Here is a 26,098-nt window from a genome sequence, read left to right on the forward strand (position 1 = left end):
AAAGAGAGTAGGAAGAGGGGTTATGAGAATGTGTTATGTTCTTATATAAACTGTCAAGATTCCTAAAGGGTCAAGATTCCTTAATTTAGGAGAGAGATCCCCTAAAGTCTTAACTGGCAAGCCAGACAAAGTTGGCTAATTGGGTGGACAAAAGTGTCTACAATTACTACACATAGCATTTGAAAAGACAGGAAGCAGGAAATGTATTGAAGATAAAACATGATCCAAGTATAGCTAAATTACAATATCTAGAGATCAATTAAGGAAAAAAATTTGAGAAGTATTCCTTTTCAGTAACCACAATAAATGAACAAAATAAAAATCATGAGGAATCTCAAATCTGACACATTATTATTTGCCAATCTAGTTAGTACAGTCTTAACAGAAAGCATAAGTCTATCATTTTAATATTCAATAATTCTTGATCCAGATTTTAAGAGAAAAATGTTTAGTGTTTCAGTTTACTCAAACAAAAAGTTATTTCTTGAAACAGAAGCAAAATGCATTTTCTCTATTTTGTGTTTTGAGGGCATTTTTTTAAACCCATGTCCATCAATTGTTTTACTGGCTTTATTTTGCACACATGGTAATGAGAGAAGAAAGCACAAAATAACAAAATCTTCAGTTAAAGCTCAGCCATCTATATGGAAAAATCTCCCGTGGCTTCAGAAGCTCAGCAATAAAACTTTGTTCATTTTTTTTTTAATATTTTTAGTTGTGGATGGGTGGACATAATACCTTTATTTTATTTATGTATATGTGGTGTTGAGGATCAAACCCAGTACCTCACATGTGCTAGGTAAGTACTCTACCACTGAGCTACAACCCCAGCCCACTGCTTCGCTCATTTTTAAAGTGAGTTTAAAATAGCCCCAATAATAATAATAATAATAATAATAATAATTTTGTTAGTGTATCTGTTTAATCTATTTCAGAAATTGTGAGTTAACACAATGTGAATGTGATATGAAGTTGAAAATATATCAATTCTAATAAAATCATGATGAACTTGAAGGGTAAAAAACAAACAAAAAAAAGCTGGCACATATTTAGCACCTACATTCAAGCTTTTCTATAAGAAGAATATTTGCTTTATTAGCTACTACTGCTACAATTATCATTGTTCTTACTGAGTCCTTACTATGTGCCTCATAATATTGAAATGCACTGCATTTTCAACTGTATTTATTTATTTAATATTCAGGAGATAGGTATCATTATCATCCCATGTTTTACATATATTTTTACAGATGAGGAAACTGAAGCGCCACAAGATTAAGTAATTTGCCCAAGGTAGTAACAAGAGCCAGAATGTGAAACCAGTAAATCCGGCTCAATTACCCGTTTTAGCAGCCTCATTTCTGATTACATGTGAACGGGAGTCACTCAAATGTCTGCCTGGAATTTTTATCTAAAAGTTACATTCAAGGAAAGCACATCTCTTTTCTATCTACAGATTTTTTTTCCTGCCCATTAAACATAGGGTATAAAATTTTAACCAGGGTTAAAGTGGGTATATCTGCAGAGTTAGAGACCCAGCTCCTCCAAGCCATTACCAGAAACAAACAACTCTGGTCATATGACTCTCAAGATGGACATATTCAGTCTTTTAATGGCCTAGGAGGTGCTGTTTGGAACTCCCCTTCAACAAATAGGCCTTCCTTCAGTTTTCTGAAGGTAAACTCCTTCAATCCTCAAGTCTTTCACAGATCCTGACTGTTTCCCAATTCATCATTCAACTCTTGGCTTCAACATCATCTCCCAGGAGCCTTCTTTTACTGCACAGGTCGATTATGCTCCTGTGTTTCACATTTCCTAGCACATTCTCTGTGTATCACATGATTATACTTAAAATCAGCTATCTGTATAAATTATTTTCTGATGTTGGTCTTCTCTAATACACAATTTAAGAAGAATGGTCTTATTTATATTTGGCATATTTAGTGCTAAATCCCTAGTACCTGGACTTTCTGAGACATAGTAGATGCTTAGGAAATAATTCTAAAAAGAATAAATGTAAAAACACTACAAAATAAAAATCACTTTCAGAAATTATCCCTTTTATTCTAGAACAACTAAGTGTTGCTTTTTTTTAATCTTGAAAAAAAGTGTCCAAATGAAATTTATCTCTTCATATATTATTGCCAGGTGAACATTATAGAGTATCATCAAATAATCTCTCCAAGACATTTCCTTTGTGTTTTACCTTGTCTTGGTAAGTGGGAATGGTTCTTTTACCTTCAGCTTTTATGGGAACTAGTAGCAGAATAGCCAGTCCTGTCACTCACAATACAGTGAGTAACACCTGGTAGCTCACACCTAGCTGAGAAGTTTACTAATGAGCTTCCACTTCCTTAAAATGAACACATACACACTTTGGTGCCAAGGCAGTGTTTTTTACCTGATGATCTAGATTTTGTTTCTAATGCATCTAGGTCAGCAATAAGAATCCAAAACTGTTTGGTGATATCATTTTTCATTTCCTACTGATGGCCATTATAACTGATGCAGGTTGCTTTGGAAAGAAATCACCTGGAAATACACTTAAGAGTGACACTTAGTTTCTTGTATATAGGCCACAGAATTGGTTCCTCCCTATCTAATTTCCATGATTTCTGCCCAGTTAGCCAGAATTTAGCTTAGAATAATGACTTAATTAATGGCTTACAAATGTATGTTTTGAGGAACTAAGATTATAGTTTATCCAACTCACAAACTATTTCTCGGAAATGATATAAATTCATGACATCATTTTCCAGACTTTAAAATACACCCTCAGAGTCCAAAACAGGAGCTTTTATTTGCAAGAATACTGAAGTATGAAACAAGGAGTATACTACTGGGTGTTAGTATTCTAAGTGTATTCAATTGAGGGTCAAAGCTTCAAGAGTTCTGATTTGCATTTGCTATTCAAATGCTTTGCTGGTTGATACTTTTTTATTATATTAGAGGCACAGTTCTCAATTATTTAATATGTTTTGTAATTAGACATGGAGATTTACATATCATTGGAGTATCCCTTTAAGCTTTTTAACAGCAAAGTAAAACTGAAGTTTGTAGCTGTGTGGAAGGCATTTCCTACTCTGAAAGGGCACTTAAGTATTCATTTCAATCTATTTACTCCACTATGAAAGCAACAATCCATCAATCAGTTTAATAATTATAACAACTCATTAGTGTCTTCAAGAAAAAACAAAAGGCTGGGCCACTATGTTTAAGAGCAAACTCACTTCAAGACTTCACAGGCATCCATTAGTAATAACACCATAGAAAATAAAAAGGGGAGAGTGTTTGCAAATCATCAAGCTTATTCACCCAGATCAAACCACCCACATCTCTGGTGATGATCGGGAGACATGCAGGGAACAAACTGACTCAGGTAAACACTCTTAAAAATTGATTGCAATGCATGATAAAAATCTAATCTGTTCAGCTTTTTCTTTTTTTAAATCAAACACATTCTCTGTCCTCATGGGTAATCAATTATGTGAAAGCAACATTTACTTCACATTTTTTACCTATTAGGGTACAAGTTCTTTCATACTTAGGAAACTACCCTGTATTTAAAATTTTTCCCACTGGAAGTATAATGAAAATAACACTGGGATCAACAAAAAGAAAAAAACTTGCAATGTGTTGATGAAAACTATATATATATATATATATATATATATATATATATATACACATACATACATACACACACATATACATATATATATATTTTAATTTGTTCTAGTTATACATGAGAGTAGAATGTATTTTGACATATCATACATATATGGAGTATAACTTCTCTTTCTTATGGTTGTACATTATGTAGAATTACATTGGTCACATAATCACATATGCACATAGTAAAATGAATTGGACATTATTATCCTATCTTTCCTGTTTTCATCCCCCTCCCTTCCCTCATTCCCCTTTGTCTAATCCAAAGTATTTCTATTCCCCCTGCCCTTATGATGAATTAGCATCCGCATTTCACAGAAATCATTTGGCCTTTGGAAAACCATATAATTCTGTTGTCTGCAAAACAGGCAGGTGAACAAAGCTTATGTAATGTATGGGAGCACGTTACTTCTTTTGCACAGGTTAGTTATAGTCTCTCCTTAGTTTATATCATATATCGTATGATATATTTCTTTCTGAAAATACCATTTCAAGCCACAGCAGTCCATGTTTGTCCCCAAGACATCCAGGGAACATTATAGGATACAGAGATAAATAGACATATCCTCTACTCTAAAACAGCCTTAGTCTAGGGAGAGGGCATCTGGTATAGAGAGAAGTAAAATGTGTACAGGGTGGAGGCCTCATTCAGAAGGGTGGGATCTGAGAAATCTTTAAGGCAGAACCTTAATGACTGGAAAGGACCTGTAGATAAATACTTGGATGTGGCAATGTTGAGGGAATAAAAAAGGTTTAGAAAAGAGTCTTTTCTGAAATCTCACTATTCTGAGTTTGCCTTTCTAGCACTGGACATTGTTGAAGTAATGCCCTAGGAATTACTAAGGCTTGTAAGAACTCATACCTCATCCAGTGTGACCATTTCTCTCTGTGTGCCTGTGGAGTCCTCCACCTTAGTCTGGTAACAAACTTTCATATAGTCTATTTGAAAGTAATCAAGCCATTCCCAAAACATCTGATGTCCTGCTCTGAGAGGGTAATGGTTTTCCTTTTAATTCTGATTCCATCAATAGGGTGACACTAATCCAGACTGATTTGAGTAAACAGGGCACATTCCCCATTGTCTCTGTGATCTGAGAAAGAATAAACTTGAAAAAGATCACTGCCTGGATTGGAAATGGCCCCTTTGGGTGTTTTGCGCAAGCTTAAAAGGAAAAAGAAAATGCCTGTGCAGAGTTCTGTCCAAAGCGAGCTCACTTTTGAGGGTGGTAATTCTCACAGGGGTATTATACTAAACTGCACCTATTAGTGGCTTTAGCACCAATAAGAAAGTAGAACTATTTCTTTTGTAGTGTTTCCAGAATGGCTGACAAGAGAGTTTCATAAATTTCTGCCTCTGGCAACACACCATAGCTTGATTCAAAATTCCCTCTTTCAGCTTTTAAAAATAATGTTTTTCCCCATTTAAGAAACCCAGGCAAGATGCAATCCTGATTACAAGTTTTGCATGAAATATCAATTCATCCATTTATGTACACACATTCACTAACATTCCAAAAATGCTTTATTCTTGCCAGTTATTCCCTCACCTAGAACATGTGCTTTATCTTAGCAACAGTTGCTGAATTTTAAATGGACAGGTGAGCATTATCTGGTGAAGCCATCTCAGCGCAAATCTCCGTAGCAGTCCAATTTCACATTGTCTTTGGTAAAGAAACTTAAAATTTTTTATTTATAAATCATAGTGTATAAAGCTATGCTTTATCAAACAGAATAAATTTAGAAACAAATTTCAAAGAATTTTTTTTTCTTTTTTTCTTTTCCCCCAAAAAGGAGTGTGTTTTGTGTAGTGCAGATGTGCTACATTATCATCCTAAATAAGAGAATCAAAGGTGGAGACGTCTATGCTTCTGAAAAGCCTTTGTAGACAATTCAGTTTCACTACTTATTCAAATGAGGCTGAAGAGCAATGTGACATTTGGTAAAACCTCATGGTTTCCATAATGTCTGAAAGAAGTGGAAAGGAGGACAATCACATGCTAAGACTGGATACTTTCAGAATCTGTTCGTATAAGTGGAGGAACAGGTTGGTAAGGAAGAGAAAAAAATGAGGTACAAGCTTGGATGTCTCCCTATTTATCACCTTCTTCCTCCTACCCCTTCCCTGGCTTTAAATCAACTCAGTGGCCCCAACATCACTGCCGCCACCTAGCTGTGGCCCCCCTCATCTTTCCTGCCTTAGCCTATTAATGCCTTCTCAAGTTGCCTGTTTTCTTCCTGGGTGAGATGGAAGTGGTGAAGGAGGCTGTGGCAGGAGAGGATATTAATGCGGGCAAAGATATGTGTTCTCCTGGTATTTCCCTTCCAATATAAAGTCCTAAATATGTTTTATTGTTTCAAAATGAAATTTGAAAATTTTATGACAAAGATTTTTCATTTGTGATACTGAAGTTTTTGTTGTTGATGATGATTTAATAGGGTGGGATTTTGTTGTTGTTGTTGTTGTTGTTGTTTAATAAGTCATTAATATTACTTCCCAGTTGGGATTCTCATTCCGAACAAATGCCATACTTCAGCTCTAGCATTACTACTTGCATTTACAACAGTGACCAGAGAAAAAGGTTTTTTTTTTTTTAATCCTATATCTAAGATGAATATTTAACGAATAAAATTTAATTCCTAATTAACACAGAGAATCAGTCTGAATTTTGTTCCTAATTTTGATTAACTTTAAAACATAAACCAAGATTCAAAAAGGTAAGATGCCTTATCAGTCTCTGGCAAAGTCTAAGGAATTGAGCAGGAAATCCTCTACTTCTCCCAACCCAAGCAATCATTTGGTCTTATTCTTTACTCTCACTGTACTATGCCAACAAAGTGCAGTGCAAGTTTAGAATCCTGAATTCTGAACACTGTTCATACTTTAAAAACATGAAGGTCCTGGCTCTTAGTGAGATAACAGCCCCTACTATCTTGTCTTGCTGTTTCAGTGGAAGCTTCCCTTTTTGACATACATATTAAATGCAGACCGGCAGTAAAATCAACACATTCCCTTTTTAAATCAATATACTATGCTCCTTCATGGGATCTGGTACAGTTCTTTGTGTCTTCATTCATTTTCTACATGCTACACAGAGTAACCTTGGTCCTCCCCATTCTCAGTTGAATTCTGGTCTTCTGACCATGTGCAATTGTACCTTCATCATGAACACCTTAAACTCTGTTCCTCTTTTTAGAACTTGTGGTGTCTCTTACTAGTCCTATTTTATACTGGAGTCATCTATTAGCATCTAAAATCCTCCTTTGATTGGTGGATTCTCCAGGGTTCACGGCTAAAAGGTGCTCTTTGCTACTTTCCTAATGATTTCTTACAGTGGGAGAAATAATCTAAATGGTTTATGGCTGGTATATCAAAATCATTGCATCTAGGGCCAGGCAAAGTTAGACTACTTTTTCATTTTGGAGTGGTGTATTGGGGAAAAGACTGAAACAAAAATGGGGTCTTTATTTTTAAAGTAACCAAGTAATTTGTCTGAACTGGGATACTTTTGACAGTGAAAAGGGGTGTTATCAAGAGTTATGCTGGAACAGCTGGTGTAAATAAAGACAAACTAAGACCAATGTTTCCTAATTTATCTATCGCAGAGACCACAGTTAAAGAGAGCTATGGGCAGAGAACACATGAGTTGTATGGGATCTTAAAAACAATCCATTTCTACTTTTCCAAAAGTTCTAGAAAAGTGATGGATGTTCTTACAAAAATGGCAGCCAAAGTATCAGGTGGAGAAATGCATTTTTATACTTCTAGGCATTTCTAGAGTGAACTTAAATTTACATCTTCCCAAGAGCTCCCTAAAAGAGATCAAACACACCCTTCCTCTCTGCAGTCCTTCCGTGGCTTGTCATCGTCACTATATTAAACACTCTCTCAGTGTTAGGGTCCTCATGGAGATGCTCTTCTCTTATATTTTCCTGACTGTATTTCATAATCATCTTATGCTTTCAAAATGCATAGGAACTACTGGACATTTCTAAGTGCACCAGCCATCACCCCACCCCTGTGCCTCTATTGTTTATTACTTTACCTCTCCTTCTCTCTTACATTTCAAGGAAACAGAAATTTCTACCTCTCCTTCCAAGTGCAGTGGCATCTTAAATATTTTTGTGGATTTTCTTGATCTACCTACTTTGGGACTTTCTTGCTTGCTTACTTTATATGGCTCACACTTCTCACATGACACTTAGGATCTTCCCTATGTTATAATTGTATGTGTATGTATAATTGGCTCACTCTGCCAATGAACTATAAACTTCTCAGTGTAGAAGTATTTTCTTAACTCATTTTTAGAGCCTAACATTATATACATAACTGATTTTAAACATTTATTTGAAAAGAAAGAGCAGTTTTTCTAATATGTAGTTTTCGCAATACTACTTTAAATGAATAATGACCAAGTACAACTCAACTAAAAACCATAAGTGTAAATTATAAAATGTTCAGAGAATGGACACATTAAAAAATTACACTTTATTATTTTCTTGTGCCTCTGAGGTATGTTTGAAAAGATTAGAAATAAGATTAATCTTGGAATTAATTTACTTCTTAAAAATTCAACCTATTATGTTCTAGACCAAAATGTCCAACCCTACTGAGTATCTTATGTAGGAGCTCCTAAACTGGCACTGGACAATGACACTGTTATCAGTAACCTAACCTTTTACTCATTACACATCAAATGAAAACTGGCAGTCCATGGGCTTGGACAATTTTTAATCTTCAAAACAGTAAAATTTTAATAGAAATGATAAGAATAAGTTACTTTTCACTGAGATATATTTTGGTTACCTGTGCTCATTCTTTCTTAATATAAAACAATTAGAAGTTAGGGCTGCGGCTGTGGCTCAGTGGTAGAGCGCTTGCCTAGTTTGTTTGGGGCACTGGTTTCAATCCTCAGTATGACATAAAAATAAATAAATAAATAAATAAATAAATAAAATGTCTATCAACAAATAAAAAAAAGTTTGAGAAAAAATTAATTAGAAGTTAAAAAATATTCAATAGGACAAAAAAAGTTTGATTTGATCATCATAATCTGAAGAGAAGATTTTTACCTATTTCTGTTTCTCCTACCAGGTCAGGTCCCGCTCAAAGCAATCACATGCACATCAAAGAAAGCTAGAGTGCATTTGTGGCAACATATTTCTCAACCATTTGATCCAAATCCTTCCTTGATAAACAAATCTCGTGACCTTAAATATATACACCCTTAATAAGCACAATAGAGAATCTAAATTCTCTATAGGCACATCGTCTAAAAAAATGTTAACAGGTATGTTCAGAAAATGAATGTAATATGATAAAAAAATAAAGCAGCCAGTATTTTTTTTTTTTGGTTGCTACAGATGATCCAGCATTCATTCATGGTGTACTCCCCATACCCCCGTTGAGGATCACTGCCCTCCTAAAGAACAAACCAAACATACTTTCCTTAATCGAGATAAAGGATAAGTGATTCATTATCACCAAATCATTTTTCCAATAGTAATGAAGGAAGGTACGATCTATGATCTGCAATCTTAGATCTCTTTCTCCCAGTCCCCTCTCTGCTTGAGGGCACCCAATTGGAAAACAAGTAGTGCAATCCAATGCCACAGCCTGAACTTAGGGATGCAGCCTGACTGACACCTGAATTAAACCTGCAGTTTCTGCTTCTTGCCCACTGCTATTTTTACAGGAGGCTAAATATCCCAGAAGCACAACATGTGAAAGCTTAAGATAATGCATTTAGTTAGCAAACAACAGTATTAAAAGAAAAATCACTCCCTCTTAAAACAAAATGGTTCAGCCTGTCTGAACAGTACTGAGGTACGAGAGACTATTCTCCTTGACCATGGAGGCCCAGAGGTCAATTAAATGACAATGACCTGGACTCAGAGCTCACACTGCTACCTCAGCACTTTTGCTCTTGCATTCAACTAGGTTTTCACAATGGGTTTTTTCACAAAAGCTATTTTGGAACATATGCTATGAATTGCAACAGCCCTCTTTAGGGTCTTCAATTTCTCCTTGATATTGAGAAAAGAAGTCTTAACAAGCAGAACTCAATCATATTCCTAGAGTACTCTCAAATATGGAAAGAAAAAATCATTAACTGTGATTTGTTAAATGAAGCGTGTTGGTGTATGAACCTTGAATTCTTGTTACGATCCTAATTCATTAGACAAAACTTTCCTCCTTCATTTAAAATCCCAGATGAGGACTTCTGATAAAGATCTTTTCTAAAATGGAGTGTGGGTCTCTGTTGCTCACATTTACACATGCAAGTGGTTGCACACATATTCACATATGCACACATCAATGCAGGCTAGGTTTTTTGGGGGGTGGGGGCGAGCAAGAAAGTGGAACTAAAACTTAATCAGTGAAGAAGCTCCTTTATTTTGAGCCTATCTTTCTCCAAGTCTGAGCTGGGTCTCAAGACAGTCAGTGGGTAGCGGAGCCCAGGGTAAAACCACTGTAACCCCAGGGTAGAACCTCAAGCCCAGCTTGTTACATCCTGCCCAGGTTCCCCTCCCTTCCGGAACTTTTCCTGTTCATTACAGCAAACCCAATCTAGCTCTGCTGAAGTGATAATAACTGGTAAGTTGTGAAAAAAGGGAATCAAAAAGGAATACGGCTCTTGTGTCACTTTTTACTCATCAACTCAAAGAAATTGCCTGTAAATTAAACCAACCAATTATTTGAAGTTGTAGAGTACACTATAGTTCTCAAGTAATTTTGATTTTTTTGCGGAAACTTCTAAGCCTCTTTTTATTCATAACCTGGCTATTTTAAAAAATTATTGTGGAATAACAGTAGAGTGCTATTTCTCTATTGATGTTGCTAATAAATATGAATCCCAAAACATTATAACTTTTGCACTGAATTTCAGGATTCTTGGGACCAGATGGCCCAGGCATTTCATAGTCTATAATGTAGAGCTGCATTTTTGTAGAGGACTGGTTATGAAAGTACACTGTGCATGGAAAGAAAGCTGCCCCTAAGAGCTAAAACAGAACCCTGACCATGAAACAATCCCACAATATGCCGGCGGAAGGATACGAAAATCATGAAGTAAATACACCAAAAAACATAGGGAGGGAGGAAAAGTTCAGCCATATTTTTTTTTCATAGATTCCTCTGTGCACCTAAGCAGCATTCCAACAGGAAACAGACAAATGCTGCCTTTTGAGCTCCTGACCACACATTTACCTAACGTTTTTGAAAAACACAGACCTGTGTAAAGGTATTTTCTTTCATCATAAGGATGTCATATTTTCCTATACGGCTGACTCTTTGGCCTCTACCTAAAAGTAATCCCTACAAAGATCTTCTAATCACAGTGTTTATGCAGTTTTTTTCATGACATTACATTCATTTTAAAATAATAATGTTTTTTCCACTTTGTACATCCTGAGCTTTTCTTAAAGATATCTCTGAACCAACTTTTCTTCTGTTTTGTAAAACTTAGCTACACAGATCTTACACTGATTATAAATACTATGTGAAATCGCTCGGGAACAAAGGCATATATATGTAACAGACGGATCATAGAGATTGCGACTGAGCAAAATGGGATCCAATAGAACACAACAAGAAGATCATAAAAAGTTATCACCGTTTAAAAAGAATTGTTGATGAGTTTAAGCTCTCAACTCAATTTTAAGGTAACTTTCAATATTAAAGCAAAACAAGAAACTCAAGTTTCTCTACTGAGGACAAGTAGGACTGCCTGAATGTTTTAAAGGAAAATAGACACTTCCTTTTCCTTCTTCTGATAACTTGATATTTCCCCTGTTATATTTACACAGTTCAGGTGTCTAGACAATAGCATGGTCAATGTGACAGTGCCGGCTCCATTGCCCTCTTCCCTTTGCGGTCTGCCTGGAGTACTATGCATTTTGTTTTGATTTTTAAGGAGCTCAGTTTGAGGACTCCAGCCTACTTTTTCAAGCATTCACCTGCAAGCATTTTCATCTGAAACACTGAACTCTCCACAACCAGCCCCCCCAATCTGATTAGTGTCAACACAGCTGCCCTATTCTGAGGAATGTAAACTAATATTGTTGTTAGACCTCCCTCAACCTTAGGAAACTTCCTCAAAGCCCTACAGTCTCTTCAGGATTTTTTCCCCCCTCCTTATCCTCTTTGCCCGGTGATTTAAATCCGTAAGTCAAACTTGTTAAGAAATCAGAGAATCATCAATTCCTTAAACAAAATCTCGCCTGCTATGGTAAACATTTACATGTATGCATGCATAATATTTAAGGATGTATTTGCTCTTAGAAACCTCTGTCATTACACAGCAAACATCCAAGTCAATCACCAGACAATAAGTACATTACTAAAATCTCTTCAGGATTTAAGTGGGTCCTTGGATTGATAAAATTAAAAACGAAGATGGCTTTCAGAAAAAAAAAAAAAATCTCACCACCTGATCATTTTGAGACAAACAAACTTCATTTGCTTTTAAGATGAACTCTGGCTATAGAACTAAGTAAAGACAACATAGCCAACTAATTTATCTCCCTGACACATGAATATCCATCAGAATAATCAACTCAATGTATGTAACAAAGTGCGATCTGCTAAAGCAGCCTGTTCTTAAAAAGAGTGATTTTATAAATTCCTGAATATTGGATTTCTTCAAATACGCAATGTTAACCAGAAATTTTTCTTTTCCCTTTTCTCCAAAAGTTTCATCTCCTACTTTAAAGAAAATATAATAATAATCTTAGAGCCACTACAGAAAACATTAACCAAGAAAATGAGATTCCCATATACAATCTGCAAAAACATTACATTGGGTAACCGAGAACCCCAAACATCTTTTTATTTTAAAAACCAAAACTGAGAAAGCATCTCTAAATGAAGTGCTTAAATCTTAAATCCTTACCTCACTAAATTGAGTCTGGGCATTGTTTTCCAGGTACAACATGTTAGCTGTAAGATTGATCAATGCTGCTGTCCTCTCTTCTGGTTCCAGGGTTTTGCCAACCCCCCCACCCCCTCTGAGACCCTCACAGTATAAATCTACTAAGAAGATAAGAGAACTCAGGTACCTCTCTCCCTTTCTCACTCTCTCTACATACTTTTAGGTTCCCTAATATATACCCAACTATAGGCATGAGGGGCGGGACTCTTCTCTTTACCTGTCCAATCCATCAACTTCCACCTGGACTCCTCCACTCCAATGGAGTGAGGCCTCTCCCATCTCATTAAGTAGTTAGAATTCCTTATCACCAATCTTTAAAAGAAAAAAGAAAGAGAAAAAAAAAAAAACAGGAAAGAGACAGACAGGTAAAACTTTCCCTGTCTCTTTCATAAGAAAGTGCACTCTCTCCCCAAAGCAAAACAGAGTCTTCCAAAGAAACCGACCACCACCAGGACTTACAGGAGGCATTTCAAAAAGTTATTTTGTACTTTAAAACTGGAGAGTAAAATGTCAGGGAAAGTTTTTGAAGTTTTTTTTTTTTTCTTTTTTTGAGTTTAAATCCTAGATTTAAGGTTTCATGAATGATTATACAAATTTATAAATTAGGGGCAAATACTAAAATCCATTGTTATACTTCCTAAATTAAAAAAAAATCAAAATGTGCTGCCTGAAAGCTCAAAAATTTCCACCTATTCTCTCCTGAGACATGCCAGTGGTTTCATACGGAGCAATGCTGATAAAGCCACTTCATTTTTCTGACTAGATGTTGATCACAATTCAAACCATTGGTCCCATTGCCTTGTAAGAACAAATAATTATCCATATTACATATAGGAAATATAAATCCTTGGAAATATGTCCAGTTTTTTAAAAAAATCTTCTCTAATTGAATATTTACTTTATCCACTTTATTACACCTAGATTTTATTAACACTCAAAAACATTATTATTTCATGTGAATGGATAATAAAATTGAGTATTTACTTGATGCTTCTATTGAAATGATTAATAGAATGTATTCTAAAGCATGACAGATCTATTAAACTTTTGCTTTAAAAATGTATTTACATAAATACATACAAACACATTAGGATCTGGCCTTGGTCATCATGATTTAGTAAAGATGAATATACACTGATAGTTATATGATTTTCTAAAATACTCTTTCATTATGCTCAGTGTTTGGATTAAGTTAGATTTATATCTGTCCTCTACCCTCTAATCAGGAAGCCAATTTCCTCTGTTCTGCCCGAAACTTACAACTGGCTAATATTATTATGCATATTTAAATTTCTTCCAAAATGTAGAAGAACATTAGATGAAAATTAGTAATCATAATAGATTAGTACATAGCTTTCAGAAATAAAGTTTGTAAATATGTTTATAATGTTGGATTTGCCTCCTCCTTAATTCTACTTTGGCATTCATAAAATGCTGCATATAAAAGATGATGTAGTCATTGGGATAAAGGTCATTTTAAGGTTCCTGAATTACTATCAATAATTCTGCTGCTGCTTTTTTTTAATGAACTATTTTCTATAGTATAATTTGATCTCAAGTATCCAAGAACATGAAAATCATATAAGGCTACACATTTATATCACATAAAACATTAATTTCTTCACTCAAACATTAAGAAGAATGACCTCTCTTTTACCTGTAATTAAACAAATGAGCACTAGCTATAAAGAAAAAAATTACTTACAAAATGCAGCATAATCATTTACACTATGTATTTCAGTTTTATACCCACTGACAGCTATAGGGCAATAGTGGAAAGCAGAAGCCTGCTTCCTTAAAACTGTGCTCTATTACAGTGTCTGGAAAACTTGGATGACCCAAGAATCACCCAAGGTTCTTTGTAAAAACAGGGATCTGGTCTCAGCGCAGTCTGACTGAATCAAATTCTCCAGATTTGCAGGCCCAACAACTGGCTTTATACAGCCTTGTAGGTAGTCCTGAATAAGTCAGGCTTTGGGGTCAGTGCTCTAGAGTAGATGCTGTTAGCACAGCTGCCCAGAAAGTCGTTACTGCATTGTATTATTAATTATTATTATTATTATTATTATTATTATTATTATTATTATTATTTACTCATGGGATAGTGTAACCATTTGAACCCCTAAATCTAGAACTGAAGGTCTTAAGTGTTGATAACATACAATCAAAATGTTAAACTTTAATTTTTACAAAGTCCAAAGATTTCCAGCAAGTAAAAAATGGTCAAATTTCTTCTGTGTATTAGCACAGCATGAAAAAAATCTGATATGGTCTTGATCTAGCATAAATCTACCAAGATTCCAGACAAAATCTCAGACAATATAGGCACTGTGACTCCTTGAGGACTCTGGTAGTTGAGGAGAAGAGCACTGGACTGGGAGTTAGAAGATATGGGCTGTGTTCCCAGTTCTGCCTTCAGCTAGGTCTGTGCCCTAGGGGCAAGTTACTTAACCACTCTGGATTCAAATTCCTTATTTGTGAAATGAGGGGCAGAACTAAATTATTTCTTAAGATCATTACTAAGATAAGGGTCTATATCCTTGTCCAAAATTCAAAGGAGTGACTTGGAGGATTACTTATGTTTCTCTTATTTTACTTTGACATTTTCCCCCTCAATTTGCTCATCTTCATATTATACAAATAAAATAGTCAAATTGTATAGATAATAAGATAAATGCCATAAAGCAAAAAGGAGCAATGTGTTGGGACAAAATGCATGTTTTTTGCTATTGTTGTTGTCTGTTTTGCCTTAAAATGAAAAATCAGCTGACAGGCCATGTAAATTTGAACTTCGCACAACATTTCCCTAAGAGCTAATTAAACTATTTCTTATAATGTATGATTTCTGAATTAGTGTGAATATTTTATGTAAGTATCATGCATTTATTTGAGCACAAGCTTACAAATAAAGTAACAATTCTCTGCGCTCACCACAAAACAATGCTTATCCATGGATCGCAAAGATTTAGTAATGTGTATTCATTTTCGCAATAACCTAGATGATGTAGGTAAGTACTATTATGCACACTTTGAAAACACATGAAAAAAATAAAATACCTTCAGTGAATGTCCCAAGCCCTCAGGAGTCAAAATAACTCTATTTAGAGTTCATAACTTTCCATTCTCAGGTATTTTTCCAGATGAGTTGAAGTTTCATGGCCTCAGAATTAAGGGTCAGTACTGTCCTCTGGATGAAAATATCATTGATATAAACCCACAGCTTTGGGAACAGATTTTTTACAGGTGGGATCATCATGTATTTTCCATAAATAGAAAAATGCCAATATTTTATTGAATATGCTTCTTAACAGTTATTCAATTATTTATCATAAATGTTTGAATATTTTTTTCTCTTTGCATATATCTGACTTTTCTTGCACATGTTTTTGTGGTTTGCTTTTTGGTACAGAAGAACTCTAATTATTTTCCATAATCAAATGTATTATTTTTCTTTTTATATGACTTGCTGGTTTTAAGATAGGTCTGAAAGGCCTTCCCTAACCCAGTGCTATAAAATACTACAAATGGATTGCAGTGTTAGAGAATCGTGTCCAAATATTTTTACAGGCAAATTTTCTAACTTTCCAGAAGTCATGCTTGTATAAGAAACATACAAATACTATCCATAAAATAAATGATTTTTATCATTTATTGAATAGTATGTATTTTTCTCTAATTTGAAATGCCATCTTCCGCATGTACCAATGTCAAAGGCTCTATAACATATCCCCCTGAGGAAGCTAAGCAAGTAGAAGAGCCCTTGGTACTCAAAGCATTTATGTAAAGCTCCTAACTCATACAATTTAGGTTGGAGAGAGAACAACATTACACATATGATATTTCAGAAAGGGATGGAAGCGATTTTGTGCTCTTACCTTTTTGTGCATGCATTCAGGTGGAGGAAGCGAAATGCTAAGGTTTTGTGAACTCAAGTAATGTACACCCTCATGATGAGATTAGTTCTACTGAATTGAAGGGGAGGCGAGATTAGAAGAGGCCAAGGGTTTGGGTAAATTTGGCTAGGATTAGGTAGATATTAAAGGAAATTAAAAAAATTGATGACTGGTTTTTATAGCAACAGTTGAAACTCTAAGAAATAATGTGTATCTAGTTCTAAATAGATCATTCCTTTGATTCTTTAACCAAAAATCTACCTGAGGAAGGTAGAAGAAAGAATGCATCACAGTGTCTCTTCCCTCCTGCCTTCTGGAGCTCCCTCCTGGTGACCTTGTCTTTTCTAAAGAGCAACTCTGATCATGTCTCTCCCCAGGATACCCCAATGCCAGGGGGAGGAAACTGGCTATTTAGAGAGGCATTCAAAGTCCTTCAAAATCTCTCCCCAAACTACCTTCTCAGCATCATCTCCCCTAAATTCCTATCTGTGGACTATATGCTGGCCTCAGGGACCATTTCTGTCCCTCTGCTCTATCTAGATCCTCTGTTTTGAATGCCACCATTCTCTTTACCTGATATATTAAGACATTTTTAGATTCTTTAAATGCTACCTTCATAAGGACTTTTTCAATTCCCTATCTGAAGTTAAATCTTAGCCCACACGAATGTTTATAAAAGCATTCATAAAATTCTACCTTTCAGCACACAAGATTGTGTACGTGTTTGTCTCCCTCATTAGACTATGAGGCTTATTGAAGTGAGAGTAGATTTCATACCATGCTTAGCCTCTAAAGCTCAATGAATATAAGTTCAATTAAAACAGTTTAATTTTTATAAGAAAGAACTAGAAAGTTGAACCATAAATTCTTTCCCAGAGTTTATTATGAGACTGACACTTATTTCAGAGATGCCTTTCCTATAAGAAGCTAAGCATGCTGATTAAAATATAAGAGAGAAAAAATGGTGCTCTCCATCAATCCAAGCTCAGCATCTCAAATCTCAAGGATTATTTGTCAAAAGGGAAACTTGCCAGCATGATAAACATGTAATTGTAAAAAAAAAAAAAAGAAAAGAAAAAAAAAAGGTTGGGGTTTTTAAAGCATATGTGAAACATCAGAAATGTGGGGACTTTCCAAGCTGCTGCAGAATAAAATCAATTAGGTCCTTTTAACGTCAGTTACCATTCAGGTAAAGGATGTTCAACAGAGCACACTGAGTAACTTTTGAAGCACTGATCTTCCCTGAGCCAAGTTTCTCTTACCTCACATAAGTGACAAGAATAAACATTTGTAGAAGCTACTGAAAGCCACTAAATTAATTCACCAGATCAATTTTCTCTCTAGTCTAAAGCTAAATTCCAAAACAAGATACAATACCATACCATTTTTAGGGTCACTGGCTAGGAAAGGAAAATGAGTTCAGTCCCAAGTCTGACAGCTGTACTCAAGATAACAGTGTTTTATTTGTGTAAACATTCTATAAAAAATAAAATAGTGGACAGGGTTTATATTTTCTCTCTCTGAACTTTTTATGAGTCAAGTGCTCTTCAAAACACTTTACATATATTGAGGTCATTTAATTCTCATAAAAATTATGATTAAGGCTATTTGTATTATCCTTTACAGACAGAGACATCTCTATGTAGGGTGATACCAAGCAGTGGAATCAATATGAGAATCCATACATTTAGGTTCCAGAATCCACACATAGACTGTGCTGTTTGGTTAGATGGCACCTTAATATCCCTCTGATCCTGTATTTATCCCTTTCTCTTTGTTAGGTCCAGAGCAGCCCAGCAGCTCATTTCCCAGAGAACTCACTCTATGATTATAATAGTAACAATATTTTTACTACTCCCATGGATTTAGATAATGCCTTGCTTTTAAACATTTCTAAAACAGGCTGAGTAAATAAATGCAGAAATGTAGGAGACACAATCACATTTCTTCACATTGACTTTCATTTTGCATTTAAAAGGAGTTAGATTACAAAATAATGTGATATTTAGAAGAAAAAAAGAAAAATCGAAATTAAAATCCAGCTAACTATAAGCATACCAATCAGAATTATTGTCAAAAAGTTTCCTTTGCCATCCTCTGTATTTATGTATGTAAACAAATTAAGATCACACGGTATATAATTTTTTGTTAGTTTTCACAGTATTATGGCCACTTCCTTTTTAACACATTTATGCAACTAAAGATACTGGTTCAAATATTATGGACTTAAATCACTAGATGGGTTCAATCCCAAGATACTAAAAAATATATTTGCATAAGGATATTATTATAGCACTGAGGATTATCTTTTCCAACTTTATAAATGAAAAAGTCTTATTTTATATGAATTCCCTTGGTTACTAGCAAGAACAACTGTGTTTCAATGTATTCATTGGCTCTTTGCATTTCTTTTTTAAATAATCTGCTAATATCCTTTGCCTTCCCCCCACCATCTCTGTCCCATTGGATTAGTGGTGTTTTATTATTAAAGATATTAAGACTTCGAAAAGTTTGTCAAATATTTCTAGGTTATTTTCTTTTTATTATAAATGCAAATAAGAACCTAAAATGATTTATTTTACACATGTATTATTTGTTTATACTATAAATATTATTGGAAGCATAGAAAACAAAGTATATGGAATATAATACAGTCATGTGTTCCAAAACCTGTAGGTTACCACTGTTAAGATTTTGATATATTCTCTGCCAGAGATACGTACTATACAAGTATGTATGTTTTATAAACTGAGCATATACTATTAAATATTACACACATATTTTGTTAAATGTTTATATGTGTATGTGTATACACACACACACACTCACACACACACGTTTACTATTTATTTGTATATATTCATGAATATACCTACTTTTTAAAATTAACCTACTAATACGAGTATATTTTCAGGTCATTTACCATATTTTCTGAACAACATTATGATTTTAAATTGCTACTTAGTCTCATTGAATTAGCCATTTCCCATTAATTGAATATTCATTTTGCTTCCAGTTTTCTTTAACACTCTAATGGTAAAACAAAAAGTACTATGCTACTAATTAACATAAGCTGAATTATTCAATTAACAGACAACATTCCATTGATAAATAACACTACATTGATTTCCAGACATTATACCAGTTTATGTTTAGATCAACAATCTGCACTGCACTTCACCTTACCACAATAGCACTAATAGCTGATAATAGTTAAAATAAGATTAATATTTTGTATAAAACTTATGAAAAAATTACCTTCTGCCTATTGCTATGTTACATCTGTCATCTTAATAAACATACTCATCTCTACCCCCATTGATTGGTCTACTTTGGAAAGAGCATGTCTTTAAATCAAGCCCATTTGTGTTTTGTTTTTGTTCTTTTGTTTTGGGCGGGGCGGGGTGGGGGGATACTGGGATTGAACTCAGTGCACTCAACCACTGAGCCACACCTCCAGCCCGATTTTGTACTTTTTATTTAGAGACAGGGTCTCACTGAGTTGCTTAGCCCCTTGCTTTTGCTGAGGCTGGCATTGAACTCAAGATCCTCCTGCCTCAGCCCCATGAGCTGCTGGGATTACAGGTGTGCGTCACCAGACCCGACCTGTTTGTGTTCTCATACTGTTGTTATTTTTTGTTTTGTTGATCTATTATCTTGTAAATTAAAAACTGTAGCCACAGTTCAGCTCCCAAAAGTAAGAGAAGTCACAGCTTTATGACTTTGGGAATTCTTGAATAATCCCATTGCCCATATTATAATATTTAACTTTCCCACCCAACCTTATCACAGTAGTTTATATGACAGATTCCAAATAAATTTCAGTATACTTTTAGTTATTTTATTCATTCAGGTCTTTGGTTACGAACTTGGCTATTGAATACCTTCAACAAATTATTTTTTAAACGTTAGATTGTTTTGTGCTTAATGCCTAATATATACTGTATTTCTGTCCTTGACCTTCCTATCTACTGTCACATTCTCTATGTGTGAATTCTCTACGGTGAGTGGTCATAAATGACACAGTCTACTACAAGGAATAGTAAAAAGCTCTAGAATCCTGGGGTCCAGGTCTCATTTACATCATTTTCAGTTCTTTTTGTTAAGTGGACCACAAATATTTGTTCAAGCTAATTACATAATGTATCATCTTTCCTTCTAGTTACATACTGAGGTATTGCCCAATGCAATTCCAGATTTTAATGATCTATACTACCTAAAACCACAGGGAAGGCAACCCTTCTTGCCTGTATGGATGGTACAAGAAAGATCATTGCCCTGAGAGTCATGGACTTATGTTTAAGTTCTTGCTCTTAAATTGGTAAACTGAAGCACAGTTGTGCATGCCTCAGTTTTTCAACCTGTTAATTAGACAAGTCTAATTAACAGGTTATATATCCTATATAACTCTGATTCCATTTTTTTGGTCTTTGCCTGTGTCTGTTTAACCATGATCTGAATTTTGCTATTGATGAAGACAGACAACTCCCCTATTAGCTGATACCAGACATCTGTCTCTTGTGGAATTTCCTTCCTTTAGAAGCCTATGAGGCACTTGATTCTGTGGACTTCTTGATGTCTATCAAGCTTTGAGCCCTGGCAATTTTAGGCTTCACTTACATTTCCTCAGAGAGTTCCAACATCTTTCTCCAGTTTCAGCTCCTGCTGGGCTGTACCTTTCTTGTAGGCTATGTGTCTACTGGCTGCCACAGTTCAGCTCCCCAAAATAAGAGAAGTCACAGCTTTGTGACTTTGGGGATGCTTGAATAATCCCATCTGCAAATCTCACACCCAGTGTGCATACCACCCTTGTGTCATAGACTACAGGGGTTGAATTAATCCACTCGGAGACCTCTATTTCCACTTATTATGCATTCTCCTATACTGCTCAAAACTGTACTACCCCTAGATACTAAATATCATTTTTTAATGATGTGCAAAGTGACTTAACTATATTGTTTTCAAGTTCCACTTTACTCACTCTGTGATTTGTCCACTGTCCTTGAAATTGCTACCTAGCCTGTTTCCTAACTCACTGTAAACACAACAAAGGATCTGAACGGCTAAATCCCCTGTGATTTCTAGAGTCCTTAACTGGGACTGACACTGTCAGAGTCTACACACTTCTAAGGGACATGATTTTCTTACTATGCAAATGCTTTCATAATGTCTGTTGTAGAAGAAAACAACCCTCTGCCAGAAAAAAGCACATGAAATAAAATCACAGGTTAAAAAAAAAAAAGAATCAAAATGATTAAAAACGAAAAAGACTGAAACCTTAGCTGGATCCAGAATAGCTGACTTCCCTACTACCTCCTGCAGAAGGATTGAGGTAAACTAGACAGGTCAAAACATGGTGTTTGTTAGAACTGGGGAGGCAGTATGCACTGGCTACTCTCTCAGGCACAAATATCACCAGGCTGGTGTAATCTTCTGTTTGTGACAACAGATCATGGGACGAAAAGAACCTGTCTCTGATAACCATTTCCACTCACTATAAGTGTAGGTTATAGGAAAACTTGGCCCACAGATATAAATACGAAGTGACTTCTTACTGTCCTTTTTGTCAAAGGGACCCCAAGTACAGAAGAGAGTGAAACTTATGTGAAGTTATAAAAAGAGGTGAATAATGTAAGCTTTGGAATTTACCACTGGGCATTGTTTTTCCCAATGGAAAAGCAAACCCAACTTCAAGAATATATGAAAATGTTTTATAAGAACTCCATGATTGAGTCTAGATTTATGACATTCTATATTTCTCCCCAGGATAGTCTTGAGTACTTCTATTGGAAAAAACACATTAATTGGCAAAGAGGATGCCAATATTTGGAGATGTACAATAACATTAGGGTGTGTACTGTATATTACCGTTTACAGAGCACACATACCCTATATTTCACAATTTTGCAGCTCTGCATATATTAGTTTCTTTATTTTCCCCAATAGGCAGATTCAAGTGAATTCTTCAACACCCACATAACACATTACCACTTACTCAACACTAGTTGATTGTCTGCTATGTACTTAGCATTGTGTTTAGATCTATCTTTTGTCCCCTCCCCCCATCCTTGGTCATTTCTTGTCTTTTCTAGGTAGACAGTTGCTCTCTCCTCCAAATTTTCACCCTATTCTTAGGTTGCCTAGATCATTATAGATCTCATTTTTTAATCATGTTTTCATGCGTCCCACAAGAAAATAAGAACTTGAGAGCAAAGGTTGTGCCCAGTTTAGTTCTATATTTCCTGCATTGGAGAGTGTGAAGGGTAAACAGGCAAACTCTTAGCTACAGGACTCTTCTGGTTTGATCCACAGACTAAGTCTGTGAAGCACACATGGAATCATTACTCCGAGTTCTCAGATAAAGAAATCAGGATGCAAGTGATGAATAATATAATGACGTTCACACATAAATTATGCTTAAGGCTGGGCCTTAGAACACAGGTCTGCTGACTCTAAACCACGTGCTTTTTGTATGCAAAAGTTGCTTGTCACAGAAGAGCTTGCTGTCTCATGCATGTGCCAACAATGAGTGGAGATCTAGTCTTAGAGTAAATCAATTTTTTGGTTTGTATGCTTTGCAAGGGGAAATGAGAGGTTTTGTTGGTACAAATGACCCCCACAGATAGACTTTTTCCTTTAGCAACCTTTTTCCTCAATCTTGGTCCCCTGAGTTTCCTACTGTTACAGACACAATAACAGTTTAACTCTAGCTTCCCAATCCTGATTCACAACTCGATTAAAAAGTGGTGCAACCAAGTAGGTGTGTCTCTGTGACCCAAGTGGTTAAGCCAGATATTCTGGCCCATAGAAGCCGCTGGTTTGATTTTGTAAGAAAACATTATCTGCATCGATCAAACTGGACAACTCTGTCAGCAGAGATTTTAAAACATCACAAGAAGAGTGAGGCATATAAAAAATAGGTGATTTCCAGCAAAGACTGAAATTTACTGTAGGATTAATATATATGTCACTTAAAGGTAAAGGAAAATGAGGGTAGGTGAGGTAACTCAGTGGCTGAGTTTTTTGCTTTAGCAAATGTGAGGCCAAGAATTTGATCCCTGCACCCCCCCACACACAAAAAAGGAAAAGAAAGTATAGCAAAACTAAAGATTATATCTTCTTATCCTAATAGATAAATAATGAGATTAAATAATTTATTCAAATGAAGTCTAATATAGTGTGTTACAATTACAGAAAGAAACAAGCAGCAAAGCAAGGCTTCATTATAAATAATTTAAAGACAAATGTCCACACATACACAAGCACACAGGAGCTAAGTGGCAGTTGGAGCCAACTAAGGGCCAGGTACATAGATCAGTAATAGCTCTTGCCTAGTATGCATAGGGCCCCCGAGTTTGATGCCCAGCTTCCCCCCTCCACACACACACACATACACAATCCTGAGGAATTATTGATAATTCAGTTGTTAAGTAGATAAAATAGCAATATTGCTCTCATCTTAATTCAGAACTTACATTCTCTTCTCATTCCCTTTTAATTCACTAAGCTTTGTAATTCAGACAGATTCTCTGTGGGTTAAGGATTTTAAGCTACATTGTCAAAGAGCTAAGTGGCAACAGCATAAGTTGTATGGCCTGAGGTTGCAAGAGTATGATGAAACCAGCACACTAGGGGTTCATCCTTAGCATCTCTTTAAAAGACATATTCAGCTTCTTCTCTGCTTACTGATTTCCCAAAATGTCATTTTTAGAATTTTTATTTAGCAACCATGATGAGTTCCTGGTCATGGTCAATAGTTAGAAGATGACTTCAGTAAAGTAAAACTTATGCAAAATTCTCAGACATTTCTTAGTCATGGTCCCTAGTTAGAAAAATCAAAGTTAAGGTTAATGTAAATAGTAGCTGGTTTAAACTAGCTGATTTGATTTGATTCTAATATTAAACCATAGATCTATTTAAAAGCTGTTAAGACTGGAAAGTGTATTAAAGACCCTCAATTAGAGACCATTTAATTTCATCTCACAATACACTTATGCACATGCATGTTTCCTTTCATCAGTAATTGTATACTTTATTGTATGTGTTCCTGCAATAAGACCTATGCAGATAGAGGAGGAGGTATATGTGCATATGAGGAAGATGAAGTCCAAGGACAGGTACTGAATCTTATATCTATAATTACAGACAGAGTTATCTATGGATATAGACTTAAATTGATATGTTTACAAAATTAAAAAAAATATGTGAAATAGTGACCAAAATAAATGCTAAGTATTAAGCTATAAATTATAGTTCTTTGGGAAAACAGAGGAAGAATTAATTCCCTTTGGAGAAGTAAGGAGTTAAATATTTAAGATGGAGAATGATGTGGAGGGAAGAAGAAGAGAAAAAAATTTTCCTAATTTAAAGCAACAGCACAGCAAAGACATAAAACTACATATTAAGAACAAGAAGGTTGAATCCGGTGAGGCTTGGAGGGACACGGGGGATGAAAGCTAGATAGGAAAGACTTACGTTAGAATAAGACTGTGGGAGACCTGGATTCTTTGTATCTTCCTCAAGGTAACCTCGGGCTTCCAGAAGGCTTTATGACTTAACTTTCTTGAATATAAAAATAAGGGCTAGATCAACTCTTATTTTCTATGACTATGTTTCTAACACCTGAGATTAAAAATGGAAACTCTTCATGTGGACTGAAGGAATATCAAAAAGACGCTAGAAATTTGGGGACTGTCTTCTGCTACTGCTATCTCAAAAGATCAACGTCAACTCCCCTTTTCCCTCTCATCTTCCCCCAAAGAAGTGTGCCAAACCCACCCAACTGTCACAACAGTGTTTGCCCTCTGACCTTTGGCAAACAATTACACAGGATGCCTTTCTTACACTGCAGGATGCTATACTCTTGTTTTTTTAAAGACTGACCTGCAGGACAAATTAGAGAGGTAAACTCTGCCTATCTGGGACTAACATTTACATTTAGACCCATAAAACAAAACCAGGCCTCCTAACAGATCCCTAGACTTGGGAGGATTCTAACTCAGTCGGGGCTGACCCATGTTTTCAAGATAAATTTAAGCTATCCAAATGCAAGGACCCATTTCCTTATTACTTTTCTGCAAGACTATGAGTCTTTAGCCATTAGTTTTCAATTAAGCATTCACTTATAAATTCTTTTTTCACCGTTTCCTAGGACTATAAATGGACACATCTATGATAGTGTCATGTTCTCTTCTTATACCCTAGTAATAAGAGCAGGGAAGGCAGAGAAGGCTCTGATACCGTCTCTGGAGGGAAATGTACAATTCCAAATATAAAAGAAGAAAAAGAACAGTTCGTGGTGATAATAATATGACTAGCAATGCTAAGCACTGCTAAAAAGTAGAACTGAAGAATATTGTTTCAGAATTTTAAATCCTCAAATAAATGTAAACACCAATTTCCAGGTTTTTTCTAGAGGATTTTTCTAAATCCTTAAATTCTTCAGAAATCTTATAATCAATCCTTTTCATTTTAGAAACAATATGAAACCCAAAGATTGAAAAGGAATGTTCTAATGCTTTGTAACAATTTTATGCACATCAAGTGGTTTTCCTTATCTTCTTATTCTTAGTATTGTATGCCCTATTTGAAAGAATAGCATTA

At 35.3% G+C, this 26,098-nt stretch overlaps 1 protein-coding gene across 9 annotated transcripts in view; it reads right to left on the reverse strand.

Moving 5' to 3' along the window:
• Positions 1-26,098, reverse strand: part of Tp63 (tumor protein p63) — a 217,433-nt gene that overhangs the window by 80,206 nt on the left and 111,129 nt on the right. The gene's annotated exons all lie outside the window — the stretch shown is intronic.

The sequence above is a fragment of the Urocitellus parryii genome, chromosome 2 (assembly GCF_045843805.1).
Source record: "Urocitellus parryii isolate mUroPar1 chromosome 2, mUroPar1.hap1, whole genome shotgun sequence".
In the NCBI taxonomy this organism is placed as follows: domain Eukaryota; kingdom Metazoa; phylum Chordata; class Mammalia; order Rodentia; family Sciuridae; genus Urocitellus; species Urocitellus parryii.